Raw genomic sequence first — 21,129 nt, 5'->3', positions numbered from 1 at the left:
CATGCTTACTTTGTTGACCTTATTGGCCCTAGGACAAAAAGTACATTTTGCATTTGAAGACAAAGAAAAGTGTTTTTCTTCCCATTTCTTTCTTCTTTTGGCAAGGAAACTAGGATGAAAGGGTGGATGAGAGAGAAGTAATGCCCAAAAGAGAAACCACTGAAGCCTGATACAACTGTATGTGGCACCTTCAAGGAGGGTATGGTCTGGAAGGATTCTTAATTGAAATGATATCAGATACCACCTCCTAACTCAAACAACTCAGTAGCAAGAAAACAATTAACCCAATCAAAAAAACAGCAAAAGGACCAAAATACATATTTATCAAAAGAAAACAAGCAGATGGCCAACAGATACATAAAAAAATACTCAGCATCATTAAACCTCAGGGAAATGAAAATTAAAACCACAATAATATATCACCTCACATGTTTTAGAATTGCTATTATCAAAAAGACGAAAGATTATAAGTGTTGGCAAGGGTGTGGTGAAAAGGGAACGCTGCTGTGCTGATAGTGGAAATGTAAATGAATACAGCCACGATGGAAAACAGTATAGAGGTTCCTCAAAAAACTGAAACTAGAATTACCATATGATTCAGCAATCCCACTACTGGGTGGGTGCATAGTCAAAGAAAATGAAATCAATATATAAAAGAAGTATCTGCATTCCCATGTTCATTGCAGAATATATATATGTGTAATATATAAACATATGTGTGTGTGTGTATATATAGAGTATATATATAGTATATATATAGAGTATATATATATACTATATATATAGAGTATATATATATATAGAGAGAGAGTATATATATTTTGAGACAGGGTCTCACTCTGTGACCCAGGCTACAGTGCAGTAGCACAATCATGGTCCACTGCAGACTTAACCTCCCCAGGGTCAGGTGATCCTCCTACCTCAGCCTCCCCAGTAGCTGGGACTACAGGTGCCACCATGCTCAGCTAATTTTTATATTGTTTGTAGAGACAGGGTTTTGCCATGTTGCCCAGGCTGGTCTAGAACTCCTGACCTCAAGCAATCCACTCGTCTCAGCCTCTCAAAGTTTTGGAATTACAGGTGTGAGCCACCACGCCTGGCCAGTTAAATTCTAAAGTGAAAAAAAGAGAAACTCCTCAACTTGGAAGACTAAGCATTGTTCCCTGTTGAACTACGTAACCAGACCCCCATGTTCCTGGCTTAGGGTAAGAAACAGCCTACAAAAACAGCCTACATCTGTCTGGGGGCTGTAGTCACTGTGCAGTGGCTCTTTGCCTGAAATATGGGGAGTGAGCACCAATGAAGGGAGCAAAATAAGGAAATGAATATGGAGGCCAAGACTTACTAGATTAGGTCACAATCCAGAAAGACCAAATGTAGATGGGCCATTAGATGCAGGGTAAGCAAGTTGGTCATAGGCATTTGCATTATGAATCTCTTGCCTCATATCACTTTGTTCAAAGTGAAGGCAATATAATGTTTAAGAATGCATTAATTCAGGATCTGAAACCAAAGCACATATTTTACAAAGTAAACAAGACCTGAAGAGATAAGAGTGCATCATTTGGGGTTAGATAGATCTGGGTTTGAGTCTTAGCATTGCCATTTATTGTGTTAGTTACATAACCACACACACAAACCCCACCCCTGCCATACCCTCCAAGTCTGTTTCTTTATTTGTAAAATAGGATAATAATTAAACATACTTCACAGAGTACTTGTTGTGCAGGTTGGATGACTTAATGTATGTAAATGAAGTCCTTAGCACAGTGCCTGACATTCTCAGTGGATGGTAGCTAAAAACAAACAATGAAACATCAACTGCCCGCCAACTCCTATCTGCAAAAAGGTGACAGGATTGAAGAAAGCCTGTGGCACGAGAAACCAAATAGACTGCATCCCTCTGAACAAGGGCTGTCATGCGTCCTCTGTCTTCTTGTGATTTTAGATTCCCTTCATATTCCCTGCCTTGCCATGGCCAGACGCTGCTAAAGACATTTCTTCATTTGACAAATGTCTAGTAAGTGCCAACTCCGTGTCAAGTAGTTAGCTACGGGTTGGGGATATATTGGTAACCACCTCACAGAAATATTTGAAAAGATAGTTAATAAATAAGATAACCACACAAATACAAGTAAGTGTCACTTGTAAGAAGACAAAAAAACCCAGCATTTCACTCTAGGGGGGTTGACAAAAGAAGATCTCTGTGAGGAAGGGAAATTTAAGCTGAGACACACCAAAGATCAGAGCAGCCTTTGTTTTTCTCCACCCATTATTGCCTTTCTCTGAAGAATTTGTGATAATCACCAGCCTTATCTCTCTAACTTCCTTGCACTCCCTGGCTATCATTGTCTGAAAGTAATATCAAGAGGCATCAAGGACAAACTATTTCCTAAACTATAGTGACCCTGCAGCCACACTCACCGATATAGCCACCAGGCAGCCACACACACACTTGCGCCGGCTGTTACTACGTAAGCACGCCAGACAAGCCAAGTGCCCTGGCATGAGACTGTATTCCCCTGCCTATGGGGAAGGGTGGCTTTTTCTACTTCACACAGGTAGAGCTGGCCAGTGGCCCTGGACATCCTCAAAATAAAAGCATACTCAGAAACCAGTGACAGGTTTTACATTTCTTTAACAGATGAGGTTTCACTATGTTGCTCAGGCTGGTCTTGAACTCCTGGGGTCAACCTCCCAAAGTGCTTGAGCACAGGGATTACAGGCATAAGCCACGATGCCTGGCTAAGTTAAAGGTTTTCAAAAGAAGGCTGGCAGACCAGGTGCAGTGGCTCATACCTGTAATCCCAATACTTTGGGAGGCTAAGGCTGGTGGATCACTCGAGGTCAGGGGTTCAAGACCAGCCTGGTCAACATGGTGAAACCCCGTTTCTACCCAAAATACAAAAATTAGCTGGGTGTGGTGGGTAATCCCAGCTACTCGGGAGGCTAAGAGGCAGGAGAATCACTTGAACTTGGGAGGTGGATGTTGCAGTGAGCCGAGATCGCGCCATTGCACTCCAGCCTGGGAGACAGAGCTAGACTCCATCGCAAAAAAAAAAAAAAAAAAAAAAAGACTGGCACTGAAGTGTCCTCCCAGGACAACCCAACATAATACCTAAGTACAGGAGTTATAGAGAACCCATAGTACTATAGACTTGCACCATGATTTACAACCCAATTTTTTTTTTTTTTTTTTTGAGACAGAGTCTCGCTCTTGTTGCCCAGGCTGGAGTGCAATGGCACGATCTCGGCTCACTGCAACCTCCGCCTCTCAGGCTCAAGCAATTCTCCTGCCTCCGCCTCCCAAGTACCTGGGATTACAGGCTCCCACCAGCACACTCAGCAAATTTTTGTATTTTTAGTAGAGACAGGGTTTTACCATGTTGGCCAGGCTGGTCTCAAATTCCTGACCTCTGGCGATCTGCCTGCCTCGGCCTCCCAGAGTGCTGGGATTACAGGCATGAGCCACTGCACTTGGCCTATAACCCACCACCCCCACCTTTTTTTTTTTTCAGGAAAAGTGTGTGTTTCCTCCTCTTGGCATCTTAAGGAAGACAGAGAGTCTGTGCTGGCTTTCTAGCTCAGTGGCACAGTGTGGGCACATCTGGCCAAGGGAAGGGCAACCTGGGCACCCCCTTGCCTGAGTCCTCACACAAGCCCTTCCTTCTTTCAGCAAGGGCTACTGCAAGAGGCCTCTGGCAGTGATGGCCCTCAAAACTGTGACTAATGGTCTCCTTCTCAGGTTCTGAAAACTGAACGGTTCTTGTTAGATTTGGAATGAATCTCCTTCATACCAGAGCAGAGTCATTCTTCCTGATTACATAAAACAAGGCACAAAGAAGCTCTTTGGGGTTGTAGTAAGTGGTGGGAGTAACAAGAGAAGAAATAGGAGAGAAATGTAGGTAACCATGAGCTAAAAACAACAGAATGTCAAGCGATTGTTGGCATACTCAGAGCAGTATCTAATTAAAAGATTTCAGGAGGTAGGGGAAAGATTTTTACAGAGAATCAAGTTAAGTTAGTTTCAATAGGTTTAACAACAAAAAATCCACATATAATATTCTCTTGGCTAGCTGTCTTATATATTAAAACCTAGAATTATGCAGATACATTCTCAGGCTAAGACATGTTTTGGCCTAATTAAAAACATCTCAGACTAGCATGCAGGATTCTATGATTTTAAAGATAGCACTTATACTTAAGGCAAGAACTAGCAAAACTGGCCAGACTTGATTTCTAGCAAGGTTTCCTTGGAGGAAGTTAAGAAAGATAAAGAAGAAGAAGGTATTAGTCTCTTAGAGAAGTGAAATGACAGCAGAGCTGGACATCGATAGTGTGCAAACTTGACATGGATTAATTTTGATGCACCAATTAAGAAAAATATAACCCTGGCCAGGTGCAGTGGCTCACACCTGTAATCCCAGCACTTTGGGAGGCCGAGGTGGGTGGATCATCTGAGGTCAGGAATTTGAGACCAGCCTGACCAACATAGTGAAACCCACCTCTACCCAAAATACAAAAATTAGCTGGGTGTGGTGGCATATGCCTGTAATTCTGGCTACTCAGGAGGTTGAGGAGGAGAATCGTTTGAACCTGGGAGGTGGAAGTTGCAGTGAGCTGAGATCGCGCCACTGCACTCCAGCCTGGGCGATAAGAGCGAGATTCTGTCTCAAAAAAAAAAAAAAAAAAAAGAAGAAAGAAAAGGAAAGAAAAAAAAAAAAAAAAGAAAAAATATAACCCTCCCACCACATTTGAAGACTGCAAAAATTGTAACTCTAGTTAATACATTTTAAATTTCTAATTTAGTCACAATCTCAATCCAGAAATCCTGGTTTTCCTAGCAAGCTAATATATAGTAATTTCAAGGGTGTTGTAAAAATCTCAGAATAAAACTAATTTTATTTGCCTGAATTTTAAAAAGAAATAAACATGAAATATGACTGTGTGGGGGGATGGTGAGACTATTCTAAAAAGACTGATAATCTCTCTTGCAAGTACTACCATTTTTATTCCTGGGCTACAAACATGGCTGATAGCTCTCTTGCAAAGAGTTATGCAAAGAAACAAAAGTTTTGTAAAGAGAGAGTGCAATAAGAAATGTACAATCATTCAAGATGTACTTATGATATAAAAATTTCAGGGCCATGCAGCCATAAAAAAGAATGAGATCCTGTCCTTTGCAGGGACATGGATGAAGCTAGAAATGATCATTCTCAGCAAACTAACACAGGAACAGAAAACCAAACACCACATGTTCTCACTCATAAGTGGGAATTGAACAATGAGAACACATGGACACAGGGAGGGGAACATTATACAACAGGGCCTGTCAGTGGGTGGAGGGTAAAGGGAGGGAGAGCATTAGGACAAATTCCTGATGCATGCAGGGCTTAAAACCCAGATGACGGGTTGATAGGTGCAGCAAAGCACCATGGCACGTGTATACCTATCTAACAAACTTGCACGTTCTGCACATGTATCCCAGAACTTAAAGTGAAAAAAAAAAAAATCACTGCCATCTCTCTCTTTTTGCTTTTTTTGTTTTTTTCTGGTCTCAGTCCCTACCCATCCTCAGCTGTTTACCATGAAATCAAATTTGTACTGACTTGCCATATATAGATTTGAGGTATTTTTCTCTGGTATATTTTCTTTTAGAACAGTATTGAAAGGCAGCAATCTCTTGAAGTTTAAATAATCAGAAATACAGTAAATGCTGCGGTGATAGACCTAGAAATGCAACCTACATGGCCTTTCAGCTTAATACTCATATGCAATTGCTTGGGTGCTAGTGTAGATACACTAGTTAGATTCCAGTTATTCTTCAACCAGCCTAATCTTTAGAACTCTGGGCGAGGGTGAAAATGAAAATCATCGCCATAATATAGATCATTCATTCATTCATTCATTCACACAACAGATATTTGCAAAGAACCTACAGTTCTAGGTACTTGGGATACAGCAATGAACAAACTGTATCAATACCATCAAACAACTTGAACTAGATGACATACATTGAACACTCCATCCAAAAATAATAACTCACATTTTTTTCAGTATAAATGGAACATTCAAGAAGTTACATCAAATTTTGGACTTAAACATACATCAATAAATTTGTAGGAATTGAAAATTTTAAAAAGATGTTCCTGGCCATAACAGAAGGAAATTATAGGGTTCAAGACATGTTAGCCCAAAATATGGTACCTTGACATTTGAGAAAACAGCAGAAGCATGAAGCCTTCTCTTCCGGTCGCTCTTCCCCTCTGAGGCAGGTCATAAGACTCTCTTTACAAGTGCCCTCTCTTGCTAAGTTCTCCTAGTTTATTAATATTAGTTCATACTCCTTTTGTCCTCCAATCATATTTTCCCACCACTGTTCACTTTTCATCAAACCTAAGCATGAAAATATACAGGTTTCCCTGTTTCCTTGTTTCTGTAATGAATGTACTCATGTCACCCAACACTTATATTAAATAAATGTGTATGCTGTTCTCGTTAATGTCTTTTATTTTATTTTACTTTTTGGTGACGGGGTCTCCCTCTGTCACCCAGGCTGGAGTGCACTGGTACAATCTTGGTTCACTGCAGCCTTGACCTCTTGGGCTCAAGCAATCCTCCCACCTCGGCTTCCTGAGTAGCTGGGACTGTCAGCACGCACCACCATGCCTGGTTAATTTTTTTATTTTTTGTAGGGACAGGGTCTCACTATATAGCCCAGGCTGGTTTCGAACTCCTGGGCTCAAGGGATCCTCTGCCTTGCCAACACACCTGGCTGTTAATGTCTTTTGTTATAGGGGTCTCAGCTATGAACCTAGCAGTGGATAAGAATTCTTTCCTTCTCCACAGAAACAAGGTATCAATAATTTTCAAGATGCATGGAAAATCCTCAGATATTTGAATTAAGCAATGTACTTCCAAGTAGCACATGGTAATAAGAAGAAAATACTTCGATGTGAGTACAAATTTCAAATACAACATATTGGGCCTGGTGTGGTCGTTTACACCTGTAATCCTAGCACTTTTGGAGGCTGAGGTGGGTGGCTCACTTGAGCCCAGGAGTTCAAGACAAACCTGGGCAACATAGTGAAACTCCATCTCTACAAAAAATATAAAAATGAGCTGGGCGTGGTGGCAGAAGCCTGTAGTCCCAGCTACTTGGGAGATGGAGGTAGGAGGATCAGTTACACCTGGGAAATCATGGCTGCGGTGAGCCGTGATCACACCACTGCACTCCAGAGTAGGTGATACAGCAAGACCACATCTCAAAAAAAAAAAAAAAGTTATGGTATGCTGCCAAAGCAGTGTTTGGTGAGAAATTTATAACACTAAATGCATATTTTAGAAGAGAAGAAAGGTTTAAAATGAATGCACTAAGCTTTCACATTAAGCAACTAGAACAAATTAAACTTAAGGTAAACAGAAGGATGAAAAAGGAAGAAGAGTAGAAATTAATGAATCAGAAAATGGATCATAATAATACAATTTGAAAAAAAAATAGAAGCTATATACATGACCAAAACCTTCAGTCTAATTAAGGGTAAAATTTGTTTGCAACATGTTGCTAAATCGATTTCTCACTTGCTAAGAAAATCTATAAAATCCTATCATTTCTTTCGAAAGAGGATGTTTGAAAGCAGCAGCATATTCATGTTTAAAATTGAAGTAACATAGTCACAAAAAAATAAAATGGAAGAAGCAAACAAAAAAAAAGGAACAAATTGAAAGGCTTTATTGATTGGTAAAAACACTTAAGAGAATCAGAAAAATAAACCAAGAGAAATGATATTGTTCAAAAGTAAAAAAGAAAGACATATATAAATCAAGAGGGGAAAAAAGCTTTAATCTCCTAATTAGGAGGCAGAAATAGAGAAAAAATCCAACCAGATAGACAGGGCTCTGTGGGCAGCCTTACTGTTGGATTTGTGGCTGCCAAATAGTGTAGGCCATTTCCAGAAATTGGGTTCTATATTGTAAGAATTTAGTATCTAGAGATGTGACAGTAATTAAATCTCAGTTTTTGCAACAAGCCCTATATTCAGAGAGACTCCCTAGCTTCTGCAGAACACACTTCCAGCCACCATATTAATAGTTGAGGGGTAGTTCTTCCATTTCAAAATGACAGCTGCATTCCTCTCTTTGGCAATTAGACTTTTAACTCTCTGGGGAATGAAGACTCTGCAGATTTGCAACAATTACCCTGACTTGCCTTGTACTACTTTACTGCTGCTTGGTACTGCTCCCATTGATCTGCTGGTCAGTTCCACCACTCATGTCTGATGAAGCTATTGTAAAAGACAGAAGAAATTGAGAAGCCCAGTGTGTTGACTTAGGACATTTCATTTTCTCTTTAAAAGCAGATATCTTTGTAATCTGCGCCCATCGTACTATAACTTTTCCTTCTATTTCTGTAACTTGTTAAACAAAGGCACCATGTATTGAATGATTTTTCATATTAAATGATTCTGATAGATGCTCATTCCTGAAGTACCTGCTGTCTTAAATATTTAAGGGCAAAAGATTCTGAGACGGTACAACCTTGGAAAAACATCGTTCAAGCCTAATGAAAATGAGCACATTCTTGAAAACGCTACAGAGTGTGCACAGAAGTAAGTAATTCTGATGCAATGAAATATTTCCCTCAGCAGTTTGTGAGGCAAGTGAGATTTCTGGAAAGCATTGGCAGCTTGTGGGGAATGGCACAGAGATGAAGATCGATCCTTTACCTGTATCTGCATCCAGTGGGACTGAACAGCCCACAGCACTTGTGGGCAACGGATTTCAAAGGGGTTATGTGTGCAAGAGGTGGAGCCAAATGCAGAGCCATAAGAGACCGTTAAACTCACTACCAGGAGCCTCATCTCACCAAACAACTGTGACGCTGACGCTGAAGCCATCAACTAACTCCACCGTTACCAAAGTTATTGCCCAAAGAATGCTTCAAAGGGGCTGAAGAACGAAGCCATCCAATATTTTGGCTAAGCTACATTGCTGAACTTAAATGTGTTCTAAGGTCATCATTTGCGTTCAGCTGAGTTGTTGTGACTAGTTTGTGTGAGGTTATAGCACATTCTTATAATTTCATGTTGCCTTGACACCCATTTTGAGTATAAGTTGGGTTTTCTCATACCAGAAGCAGGGCTTCCTCATCCTTGACAGTTTTCGGTTCTCTGTCTCTTCCTAGTTCCTCAGTGTGCTTGATCCAGATGTCTTATCAGCCTCTTGCTGTCCACCTCCCTATGGTAGAGCAAAATACAATCTACTTGACTCACCCCACTAACCCCACACCCTGCATGGACTTCACAGATATGCCTCAGAGTCCATCTTAGTCCACAAGTGCCTCCATTGAACTCGTGCCTGCTTGCTCTAGACTCACCAATTAGAACGCCCCACTGGAAACCTGCTCAGGTAACACCCTGGACCCCAATAAAGGCTTTAGCCCACATGGCTTTCTTTCTCCCTCTCTCTTGCTCGCCATCAAGCATGTGTGTCCTGGATGGGCCGCCACTTTGCATTTCCCCTTCCAGGCATGCAGCCCTCTTATCTCTGGGACCTGTAAGTAATAAACTGCTTTTATTTCATGTGTTTTGTTAAATGTTCTTCTCTGTGTCTCACCTGACTGATACAGCTGAACCTAACTTCTTTCCTGGTCAGAGCTCTCCTAGAGATTGGCTTTCTTGTAGGATTAAACAGGACACAGGTCAGATGAGAGCCACAAGTTTGTCTGCCAATATAAACAAGTTTCCTGTGAGAGGGACAGCTGGTCAGAGGTTGGATACTTAGACATTAGGCTGTCCACTACCATAAAGAAGTATCCTGTGAAAAGCACACTGTAAGCATCCACAACCACCTTCCATGAAGCCCCATCAGGGCAGGGCTAGAATTTATAGTCATTCTCCAGACAGACACCTCAAAACCAAATTTGAAGAAAATACGAGACATGTCAAGTAATTTGTTGTTCACAAGTTGTAAAATTGGCATAAATGTTTGAAGTTTATTTAATACATACACAAGGGTGGATTCATAGCTTTCCTTATATTCATTTGCATTCTACAATTATGAGTGTGAAATGAGGGATTTCAATACAACTAGGGATTCCTGGAATTGTGTATAATCTTGGGCACACCCAAGCAAGCATTTACCCCCTATCAACATCACCCACTATGTGCATCAGCGAGATAATTGAAAAGCACTCCGATAAAGCTGTGGTACAATTGTAAATTCAATTGTTCTGTTTTGTTTGTTTGTTTGTTTTAAAGATTTCCTAGGACTCAAGAAAAAGTACTGCACTCTTTAGGCTCTTAATAGTGAGATAATAAACTTGGCTAAATTAGAATTACAACTAGATTTTTAATTCAAAAGAGTACCTTTCCTCTGTTTAAAGGAAGCTGGTTATTATTTACCCAGAAAGATATTCTTATGGCTTCTTCAGTTAATCAAAGATGAATTAAGTCTCAGGAGACACATATCTAAATGCTTCCTTCCTTTTGTCATTTTCCCAGAACATTCAACCTCAGACAGTTTGACAAATAAGGTCAGAACTTGAACTTGCACATACTGATCATTAATTCTTCTGAAAGAAAATCGCTAATTAAGTGACAATGTCTTTAGAGTTTACATATTGTGGAAAATAAGGCATTTTGGTTTCTGATATGAAAAAGGACACCTATCAGCAAATATCACTGGAAAGTTTTCCATTGTTTTTGGAAGAGATTACTCTTGTTTTCTCTTTCAGTATCTTATCTTCCTTCTTGTCAAACCTACCAACTCTGGTCTCTACCCTTTCAGTTTCTATATCAGGACAATGAACTTGCATAAGAATAGCTTTCCTTAGTGGAGTATTAATGTAATTTGATTAATGTTTTATCTTTAGACAACTCAGGCTGTAACTTGACAATCAATAGTGGAAATAATGATTTAGATAAGAGGTCGGCTAGCTTTTTCTCTAAAGGGTCAGCCTGATCCTTTAGAGAAAAAGCTGTATATATATATATATATATATATTTTTTTTTTTTTTTTAAAAAAGATGGAGTTTAACTCTTTGTTGTCCAGGCTAGAGTACGATGGCACGATCTCAGCTCACTGCAAACTCTGCTTCTCAGGTTCAAGCAATTCTCCTGCCTCAGCCTCCTGAGTAGCTGGGATTACAGGCACCTGCCACCATGCCCAGCTAATTTTTTGTATGTTTAGTAGAGATGGGGTTTCACCATGTTGGCCAGGGTGATCTTGAACTCCTGACCTCAGGTGATCTGCCCTCCTTGGCCTCCCAAAGTGCTGGGATTACAGGCATGAGCCACTGCGCCCACCCCAGGTAATAAATATTTAGGCTTTGCCAGCCATATGGTCTCTGTGGCACCTACGCAACTCTGCCCTTGTCACACAAGCAGTCCTAGACAATGTGTAGACAAATGAATAAGGCTGTGTTCCAATAAAACTGTACTTATAGCTAAAACTCAAATTCCATATAATTTTTATATGTCATAAAATATCTTTTGATTTTCGTCAACCACTGAAAAGTATACAAAACATTGTTAGCTTGCAAGTTGTAGAAAAACAGGCGATGGACCTGATTTGGTATGTGGGAAGTAGTTTGCTGATGTTTGACTTAGAATCACACTAATCTATACTCCACCCTGTAATTGCTATAAAAAAAGAAGAAAGAAAGAGAGAGAGAGAGACAGAGGAAAGAAAGACAGACAGACAGACAGACAGACAGAAAGAAAGAAAGAAAGAGAGAGAGAGAAAGAAAGAAAGAGAGAAAGAAAGAAAACCAATCAAAATGTCATAAACTAAGTCTAAATAATTAAATAGTAATTTGGGGTTTTCATATTGCAGTGTATTGCACTGTTTGTATTGGTCCTCAGGAATCCCCAGGAGACTGTTTGAACTGTGGCTTTTAATAATTTTCCATAAAGTACTAATCGTGAGAATCATAGGGAAGTCTAAGAGGGTATAGTTGTCATGAAACCGGCCTGCCGCAAATATAAAATTTCCTTCAAGTTCTATGTTTTGTCTCAAATGTTGTGAATTTTGCATTCTATTCCACATTTCCCCCCAAATTTTCTAGAAAAGCTAAAAAAAAAAAAAAAGCCTGTTTGTACAGATTCTTATGCTTACAGAGAAATGTGGTACTTTAATATGAAAAGCCAAAGAGGCAAGCTTAGATAATACCATACTCAAATAAAATTAAAAGGAAGGTAAAAATCTAGTTGCAGGGTCCTATGAATTTAGTTAAATAGTTTCTACCAGGAATAATTGTTCCTGGTAAACTGCTGCAATGACACCCTTTTTACATTTAGCTTTTCTGTAAAAGGGAAAAAGAAGTATAAAGTGATTAATATGTATAGAAACAATGACTTCAGCCGGGCGCGGTGGCTCACGCCTGTAATCCCAGCACTTTGGGAGGCCGAGGCGGGCGGATCACAAGGTCAGGAGATCCAGACCACGGTGAAACCCCGTCTCTACTAAAAATTACAAAAAATTAGCCGGGCGCGGTTGTGGGCGCCTGTAGTCCCAGCTACTCGGGAGGCTGAGGCAGGAGAATGGCGTGAACCCGGGAGGCGGAGCTTGCAGTGAGCCGAGATCGCGCCACTGCACTCCAGCCTGGGCTGGGCGACAGAGCGAGACTCTGTCTCAAAAAAAAAAAAAAAAAAAAGAAACAATGACTTCAGAATGAAAACGAATGTAGGAAAACAGTAGGATCAAATGCACTGAATTGGAGTCTTCTATAAGTAATACCAAGAGGACAACAAAGAAGCTAATAGCAGATAGCTTCAATTCTTACAGAATGTACATATTTAAATTACCAAATAGCTCCAATTGCTTTTGACTTTTAGGTTCTTTCTTTTAGCCCTGCAATTTGGTGTGAGAATTCCCCTACAGACTTGGCAAGACTTACCAGTTGACTTTTTTCTGTTGTTTTTCTCGCAAGACATGTACTTTTTCAAAAATTGGAACCAAAATCTTAAATCAGTTTTGATCCACTTCCAAAAGACTCTTCTGTTACTCGTGTGTGTGTGTGTGTATGTGTGTGTGTGTGTGTGTGTGTGTGTAAGAGAGAGACAGGATCTCGCTATGTTTCCTGGGCTGGTCTCGAACCCCTGGACTCAATCTATCCTTCTGCCTCAGCCTTCAGATTAGGTGGTACTACAGATGTGCGCCACTGTGCCCCACTTCTCACCCATTTGATGAAAGCAATTGATATTCTCTTTCAAGAATGTATCCCAAAATTGTTCCCTAAAGCTCACAAGAGTCTTGTACCCCGGTGAGTTACCATGGCAACCTTCAGATTAGCTTCTGGAAAACAGTAACAAGGGTTTTATCTTATTTCCATCACTACATTACACAGCCCCATCCTGCCCTTTGAATCCTAACATGAGATCAGCGCTAATTTTTCTGCTTCAACTTCTTTTCTTTTCTTTTTTTTTTTCTTTTCTTTTCTTTTCTTTTTTTTCTTCTTTTCTTTTTTTCTTTTCTTTGAAGAGGTGAGATTAGGGGAAGAGGTTAACCTCTCTCTCCTTGAAATGACTACAATCAAGGAAAGAAACTTTGCCAAAATACTGGAGTCCGCATTTTGCTTTAAAAGATAGTTTTGACTTGGCTTTTGAATTTTTGGTATTAAATACTTTTTATTTTAACCCAATGGATGAGTAAGTTAAATCTAGAGTTATGTTTTACAATATTGGGCACCCTACCTTCAAGGATTTACAAATGAAGGCACAACCCATTAACTCCAGAAAGTCGCTGTCTTAACTTGAGAAGATTTTGGAATCTGACGATATACATTGCTTTTCCACAAGACTTTAGTGGCTAAAGGAAGCAAGGCAAAGCATAGCAGAGCTAGAATAAAGCCTATCCAAGTATAGTGGCTTATGTCTATAATCCCAGCACTTTGGGTGGAGGCACAAGCCTAGGAGTTGGAGACCAGCATGGGCAACACAGTGAGACCCTATCTCCACAAAAAAATGAAAATAAAGGCTGGGATAAAGGCTCACGCCTGTAATTCCAGCCTTCTGGGAGACTGACACGGGCAGATCACCTGAGGTCGGGAGTTCCAGACCAGCCTGACCAACATGGAGAAACCCCCACCTCCACTAAAAATACAAAATTAGCCGGGCATGGTGGCGTGTGCCTGTAATCCCAGCTACTTGAGAGGCTGAGACAGGAGAATCACTTGAACCGGGAGGTGGAGGTTGCGGTAAGCTGAGATCGCACCATTGCATGCCAGCCTGGGCAACAAGAGTGAGACTCTGTCTCAAAAAAATCAATAAATAAAAAAATAAATAAATAAATAAAACAATTAGCCAGGCATGGTGGAGCGCACCTGTGTTCTCAGCTATGCGAGAGGCTGAGCTGGGAGGCTAAGCTGGGAGGATCACTTGAGCCGAGGATGTTGAGGCTACAATGAGCTGTGACTGCACCACCGTACTCCAGCCTTGGTGACAGAGTGAGACCCTGTCTCAAAACAAAAAATAAAAGAGACTGACCTTGCTGGCCCAAATAGAGGGCTTATGGCTTTGCAGACTCTGAACCTTGATTCTTTCTGATTTAATCTTTCTACTTCCTTCGATCCAAAGGTCACTTCCTCTTAGCAGTTGCACAAGGGACACTATCCCACTTGCATGTCTAAAGTATAGGAAAAATAAGGAGAAACTGTGCTGGTTTGGTAGGTTGCCAAGCTTCCCTTTACTCTGAACCGTTACTCCTTATGCACAGCCTTTGATGCCAGGGTTTCTGTTCAAGGGTTCCTTGACATCTAAGAGGCTTTCATCTTTCTCCTACACAATTCCAGAATATACCCTTATTTACAAACACTATTGGTTTCCTTTGGTTTTATTTGTACACAAACCAGTTTTCCAGACAAAAGCAAAGTCATGCCCTTCTCCCTTCTCCCATCCCTTGATGTGCCAACTCTTTAGTTGGCACACCTAAAAGTGTGCTGAGTGGTTAAGGCATTTGGCCAAAGGATAGTGAGCCAGAAATAGTTCATCTCTAAGCCAGGGTTTAGCCTTAATTTATTATTTTCATAAGAAAAAAATAATAAAATGCTAATGTTGGCTCCGTTGAAAGGCTTTTAGAATTAAGTACTACACACTATAAGGTCTGGGCAGCCTGCAAATATTCCATTTTATAGGGGCATATAGTAGTTTTTGAAATTTAGAGATTCAAACGACGCAAAATACCTCTTGGTCTGCAAGTATTACAGCTGCAATCAGGGACCTGCTGACAGCGGCCTGACATTACAGGTCATTGTTACCCTTCAGGCCCTGTGCGTAGTGAGTGCTGTGTCTGAGGCTCACCTAGCCCTCTCTTCAGTTCTTGAAACCTCAATCTTAGAGTTTCACAGCAAATGATGGATTATTTACTTATACAAAGTAATGCTTTGCCTACCTGAGGTACCCTTATGAGAAATTCTACTACATACAGCTTTATTTCTGGATACAGTTTCCTAAACCATGAACATTTCGGTGTTGGACATTGAGAAACGAGAAGTTCTACAGTTTGTGGTAATCAGAAAAGAGGAATATGGGAGGTTGGGGATGGAAAACAGAGTTGAAGAGGATTAGCAAAGAGAAAGGAAGCTGAGAGGTGGGCATTCCAGGTCTCTGAGGTGCATGTGAATCGCATCCTAAGGAAAAAGGCAACTGAGACTTGAGTGGATAATCTAATGGCCGAAGCCTCAGTGTGAGGTTAAGAAGAGAATTTAAGACTAGATCAGCACAGGTTTTAGACAAGATTGAGAAATATCTACTTGGCTATATATAGTATGTCAAATAAAGACAATCTGAAACTGGGTCGGGCGTGGTGGTTCATGCCTGTAATCCCAGCACTTTGAGAGGCCGAGGTGGATATGCATGCCTGTAATTCCAGCTACTTGGAGAGGCTGAGTCTGGAGAATTGCTTGAACTGGGGAGGTGGAGGTTGCAGTGAACAGAGATCGCGCCACTGCACTCCAGCCTGGGTGACAGAGTGAGACATTGTCTCAAAAAAAAAAAAAAAAAGAAGGATAATCTGAAATTTATTTTTTAATTATTAAAATTATTGTATGACAAACTACCTGAAGATTGAATCAAAGACAAAAAATGCAACCACCACCACCATCACCCATGACAACAGAAGAAAAACAAAACAAAACTCTTCCAGTTTTACAGTACTGATGTGTCACAGTTTTACTTAGTGTGCTCATTTCATCGATTTGTTTCAGTGAATGGATAAATAATCACCAGAATTTCTCTAACGCTACTCTTGACCTTCGTTTCCAGAATATTATTTCTTCCAGAGGTTTTGCCCTTCTAAATAACATACTTTAGGGCCGGGCATGGTAGCTCACTCCTGTAATCCTAGCACTTTGGGAGGCTGAGGCAGGTGGATCACCTGAGGTCAGGAGTTCAAGACCAGCCTGGTCAGCATAGCGAAACCCCGTCTCTACTAAAAATACAAAAAAATTAGCAGGGCATGGTGATGTGCACCTGTGGTCCCAGCTATTTGGGAGGCTGAAGCATGAGAATCTCTTGAACCCTAGAGGCAGAGGTTGCAGTGAGCTGAGATTATGCCATTGTATTCCAGCCTGGGAGACAGAGGGAGACTCTCTCAAAAAAAAATTTGTTTTAATAATTAAAAATAAATAAATAACATACTTTTTTGTTAGTTTTCTGTTTTTTTGTTTGTTTGTTTTTTGTTTTTTTTTTTAATTTTCAAGGCATTCAACAAGAAGTATAAATAACATACTTTACAAGAGAGAAGTTTTCAGAAATCTAAACTTGGGATAGGCCTGCTGCTTTGGGGAGCTGAGAATATTTTGAGCTGGAAGAGAGTTTGCACCAACAGAGTTAATTCACACTTCAGCCATTCCAATAGCCTGGAATCTGTGCTTCTATCCCAGGGACTGGACACCTCCCAGTATACTTAAAAGTTGGCACTGACCTAAAATGCCTACAGAACTGTCTGGGCCTGTAAGTAATTTTCTTTTATTTTTTAAAATTATACCCTTGCCACAGCTAATCTCAAGGTGCAACATATTAACTTTTTTTTTTAAGACTACAAAGCAATTCCAGTGGAGGATATATAATATAAACCAGGATTTGAACATTTTTTACCCATTTTCAGTGTTCAATGTAAGATTCCCAGAAGGTATTAAGTACTATTTAATGACCACAGCTTTGTCTCTGTATTGTACAACTTCTCTTTGTATTACCTTTGATTCTTCAACTTTTAAGGCTAGCACTGTGAAAACTGCACATGCTTTTTAAAAGTTTTAATGTGCATACTTTACATTGTATGGAAATTTATCTGTATTTATTTTCATCATCTCATGTCCTTCCTAACGTCCTTTTACATTCATGTAATATTATTCTGTTTCACCATTTCATAAAAGGGTTTTGCAGTTTGAATCAGTGCTTCTAAAGGACTCGTTTAGAGTGGAAAAAAAATTTTTTTTGAGACAGGTTTTGGCTCTGCTGTTCAGGCTGGAGTGCAGTGGTATGACCACGGCTCACTGCAACCTCGGCCTCCTGGGCTCAAGTGATCCTTCTGCCTCAGGTTCCCAAGTAGGACTACAGGCCTACACCACCACATCCAGCTAATTTTTTTTTTTCTTTCTGTAGAGCCTGGGTTTCACCAGGTTACCCAAGCTGGTTTTGAACTCCTGAGCTCAAGCGATCCAGCCTCCTTGGCCTCCCTAAGTGCTGGGGCTACAGGTGTGAGCCACTGCTCCTGGCCTAGAAAAATTTTTAGTGTTCAGTTTAACCCTTAATTTTTCTGAATATATTCCTTCATCATGTAATTTAGGTATTTGGGATTTAATGATCACTTTAAAGACCTGAGGTCATGCTAGCAGTATATCTTTTTCATTACGATTTTATGCATTTTACTGATTTAATATTTTACTAGTTCCATTTTCTTATCAGCCTGAAAATCTTTCTTGATTAAATTGCCTTTTTTTTTTTTTTTACAGAATTACACACAAGCCTCACACAAGCCTCAAACTATTTATAAGCTGCTAACCAAAGGACTTTAGTGTATCATCCACTGTGCAAATTACTGTGATGTTATGAACCATCAGCATAGACATATGCACTACTATCTGTGTCAAAATTATATATTTCGCACAGAAGGAGCTAAAATGTTTTTGTTATTGTTTCCTTTTTCTCTGAATTCAAAAGTTTATGTAAAGTTGCCTGTAATCCCAGCACTTTGGGAGGCTGAGGCGGACGGATCACTTGAGGGAGGCCAGGAGTTCAAGACCAGTCTGATAAATATGGTGAAACCCCATCTGTAATAAAAATACAAAAATTAGCCAGGCATGGTGGTGTGTGCCTACAGTCTCAGCTACTTGGGAGGCTGAGGCACAAGAATTGCTTGAACCTGGTACCCTGAGGTTGCAGTGAGCCAAGATTGTGCCACTGCACTCCAGCCTGGATGACACAGCGACTGTGTTTCAAAATAAAAAAAAAAAAGTTTATCAGGAAAGTTAAAACAGACACAAGATTTTTGCACTTTTGTTTATTGCCTCAAATAATGTTGCCTGAGAATTGTGTCATATATCCAATATTCTGCATGATCCTAGAATCTAGACCCTCATAATTGAAAGCAACATTGAGAGGAACAAATCAAATCTATAGTCTTTGTCTTACTTGATTTCTCACAATTAAATTATGTGGACCACACTACTGACTCATAAGCTATTAGACGGAACACCACATCGCTTAGAGATGGCAAAGAAATCAGTCACCTCAGTTTTGTTTCATCTCACATTGAATTGCTTTTAAAAACATAGATCTAATAATTTAAGCTTCAAATAAATGATCTCCTGTGTATATATTAATATCTGTAATTTAGTTTTCTATGTGCCAAACACTTATTTTGTTACTAGATTTAGTCATTCCTAGATTTATTTCTCTGCTAACGAGAAAGGAGGTTGGATGACAGAATGTGGACAAGGTACATGAATCTTAGATTCAAAGTTGACAAAATTTTTCTTTGGATTATCAGTTTCCATTCTGTAGAAATTTGCATCTTCAACAAAATAGTTCATTAATACACCAGAAGCACTCTACCATCCTTGAATCTTGGTTGGGTGCCAGCCCCACAACATCAGGTTCAAGTGCTTAAATAGTACAGAAATACACAGTCACGTCAGAGAGGCACTAAATATCCTTTCCCCGGCCTTAAACCCAGTAATGATACGCCTTAAACCCAGGGTGGGTGGAGCATAAGAAGACTTACCCTGGCAACAGCTCTTCAAGGTGCTCTAGGTCCAAAGAAGAATACCAGTGTTGCTTTCCCTTAAATAAATCTCCCTCTGTCTTCGTAGGAAGAGATAGGATCAAAGGTCAAAATGGTCCGAGCCTGCCTCAATCTAAGGTATTCCTGTGATGAGCTTGTGGGAGGGGCTTGCTGTTCCTAATTAACATCACCATGGATCCCCATCAAATCCTAATCTACTGCAAATTTCTAGCTATTGTAATTTTTATAGCTTGTTAATTCTCTCTGTGTTACTTAGCACAGATAATTTGTCCCTAAACATCCAAACTGCATTTTACAATTTTATCAAACTCTGTAGGGCCAAATTTTACACTTGAGATATAACTGACGTTAAAACTTACACCTTTGAAGTGATGATTCTAAGGACTTTGCTGTGTAGTTTTCACTGCAAAATGAGCAAATGTCAAATAAAAAACAGTGCTGACTTTGTGAGTTCTCTCTCTTCAGAAGCAGCTTCCAAATAATTCAAGGGTGGCTTTTTCTTTTCTTTTCTTTTTAATTTTTACTGAGCCTCACTCTGCTGCCCAGGCTAAAGTGCAGTGGCGCCTACTTGCAACCTCCGCCTTCCGGGTTCAAGCGATTCTCCTGTCTCAACCTCCCAAGTAGCTGGCACTACAGGCCCCTGTCACTCCCGGCTAATTTTTGTACTTTTAGTAGAGACAAGGTTTCACTATGTTGGCCAGGCTGGTCCCAAACTTCTGACCTCAAGTGATCTGCTCGTCTCAGCCTCCCAAAGTGCTGGGATTACAGGCATGAGCTACCGCACCAAGCCAAGGATGGCTTTGTCATTCTTCAAGTCTACACACACCTTAAGTAAGAATTACTGAGGAACAATGTTAGAACTACTGTAAGTATGCCGGGCGCGGTGGCTCACGCCTGTAATCCCAGCACTTTGCGAGGCCGAGGCGGGCGGATCACAAGGTCAGGAGATCGAGACCATCCTGGCCAACCACGGTGAAACCTCGTCTCTACTAAAAATACAAATAATAATAATAATAATAATAAGCCGGGCCTGCTGGCGGGCGCCTGTAGTCCCAGCTACTAGGGAGGCTGAGGCAGGAGAATGGCGTTAACCCGGGAGGCAGAGCTTTCTGTGAGCCGAGATTGAGCCACTGCACTCCAGCCTGGGCGACAGAGCAAGACTCTGTCTCAAAAAAAAAAAAAAAAAAAAAAAAAAAAGAACTATTGTAAGTAAGAAAGAGTTACTGAGGAATAAAGTTAGAATTCCAGCGTCCTGTAGACATCCTGTAATTCTGCAGGACGCTGGAATTCTAGCATGTCATTTCTGTATGAAAATTGCATTCTCGGCCGGGCGCGGTGGCTCAAGCCTGTAATCCCACCACTTTGGGAGGCCGAGACGGGCGGATCACGAGGTCAGGAGATTGAGACCATCCTGGCTAACACAGTGAAACCCCGTCTCTACTAAAAAATACAAAAAACTAGCCGGGCGAGGTGGCGGGTGCCTGTAGTCCCAGCTACTCGGGAGGCTGAGGCAGGAGAATGGCGTAAACCCGGGAGGCGGAGCTTGCAGTGAGCCGAGATCCGGCCACTGCACTCCAGTCTCGGCGACAGAGCAAGACTCCGTCTCAAAAAAAAAAAAAAAAAGAAAATTGCATTCTCAGGGAGAACAAGAGAGGTGGGGAGGGTGGGGCTTACCTTTTAGTTTAGGTAAAACTAGAAACCTCTGGAGGAAGTTTAGAACCCTTGTAGAACAGGCATCATCATTACTATCATCAGTAACACTATCGCAACTGGTCATTTCATTTATTTATTTTTTTGAGATGGAGTCTTTCTCTGTTGCCCAGGGTGGAGTGCGATGGCACAATCTCGGCTCACTGCAACCTCTGCCTCCCGGGTTCAAGCAAT

At 40.7% G+C, this 21,129-nt stretch overlaps 1 protein-coding gene across 9 annotated transcripts in view; it reads right to left on the bottom strand.

The window, feature by feature from the left end:
• SLC39A10 (solute carrier family 39 member 10) overlaps window positions 1–21,129 on the bottom strand; it is a 164,308-nt gene that overhangs the window by 134,016 nt on the left and 9,163 nt on the right. For 3 of the 9 annotated variants that reach the window (XM_074009605.1, XM_074009606.1, XM_065525798.1), the window contains exon 2: window positions 1,346–1,503. The exons of 3 other annotated variants lie outside the window; for them this stretch is intronic. The gene's annotated coding sequence lies outside the window, so the exon portion shown is untranslated. Of the gene's footprint in view, window positions 1–1,345; window positions 1,504–9,130; window positions 9,238–19,224; window positions 19,363–21,129 lie in introns of those variants that run through there. 3 more of the 9 variants (XM_065525794.2, XM_065525797.1, XM_065525793.2) reach the window with 3 other exon arrangements.

Source organism: Macaca fascicularis, chromosome 12, assembly GCF_037993035.2.
Source record: "Macaca fascicularis isolate 582-1 chromosome 12, T2T-MFA8v1.1".
In the NCBI taxonomy this organism is placed as follows: domain Eukaryota; kingdom Metazoa; phylum Chordata; class Mammalia; order Primates; family Cercopithecidae; genus Macaca; species Macaca fascicularis.
The sequence above is the reverse complement of the archived record's forward strand: the minus strand, read 5'-3'. Positions and strand labels throughout refer to the sequence as shown.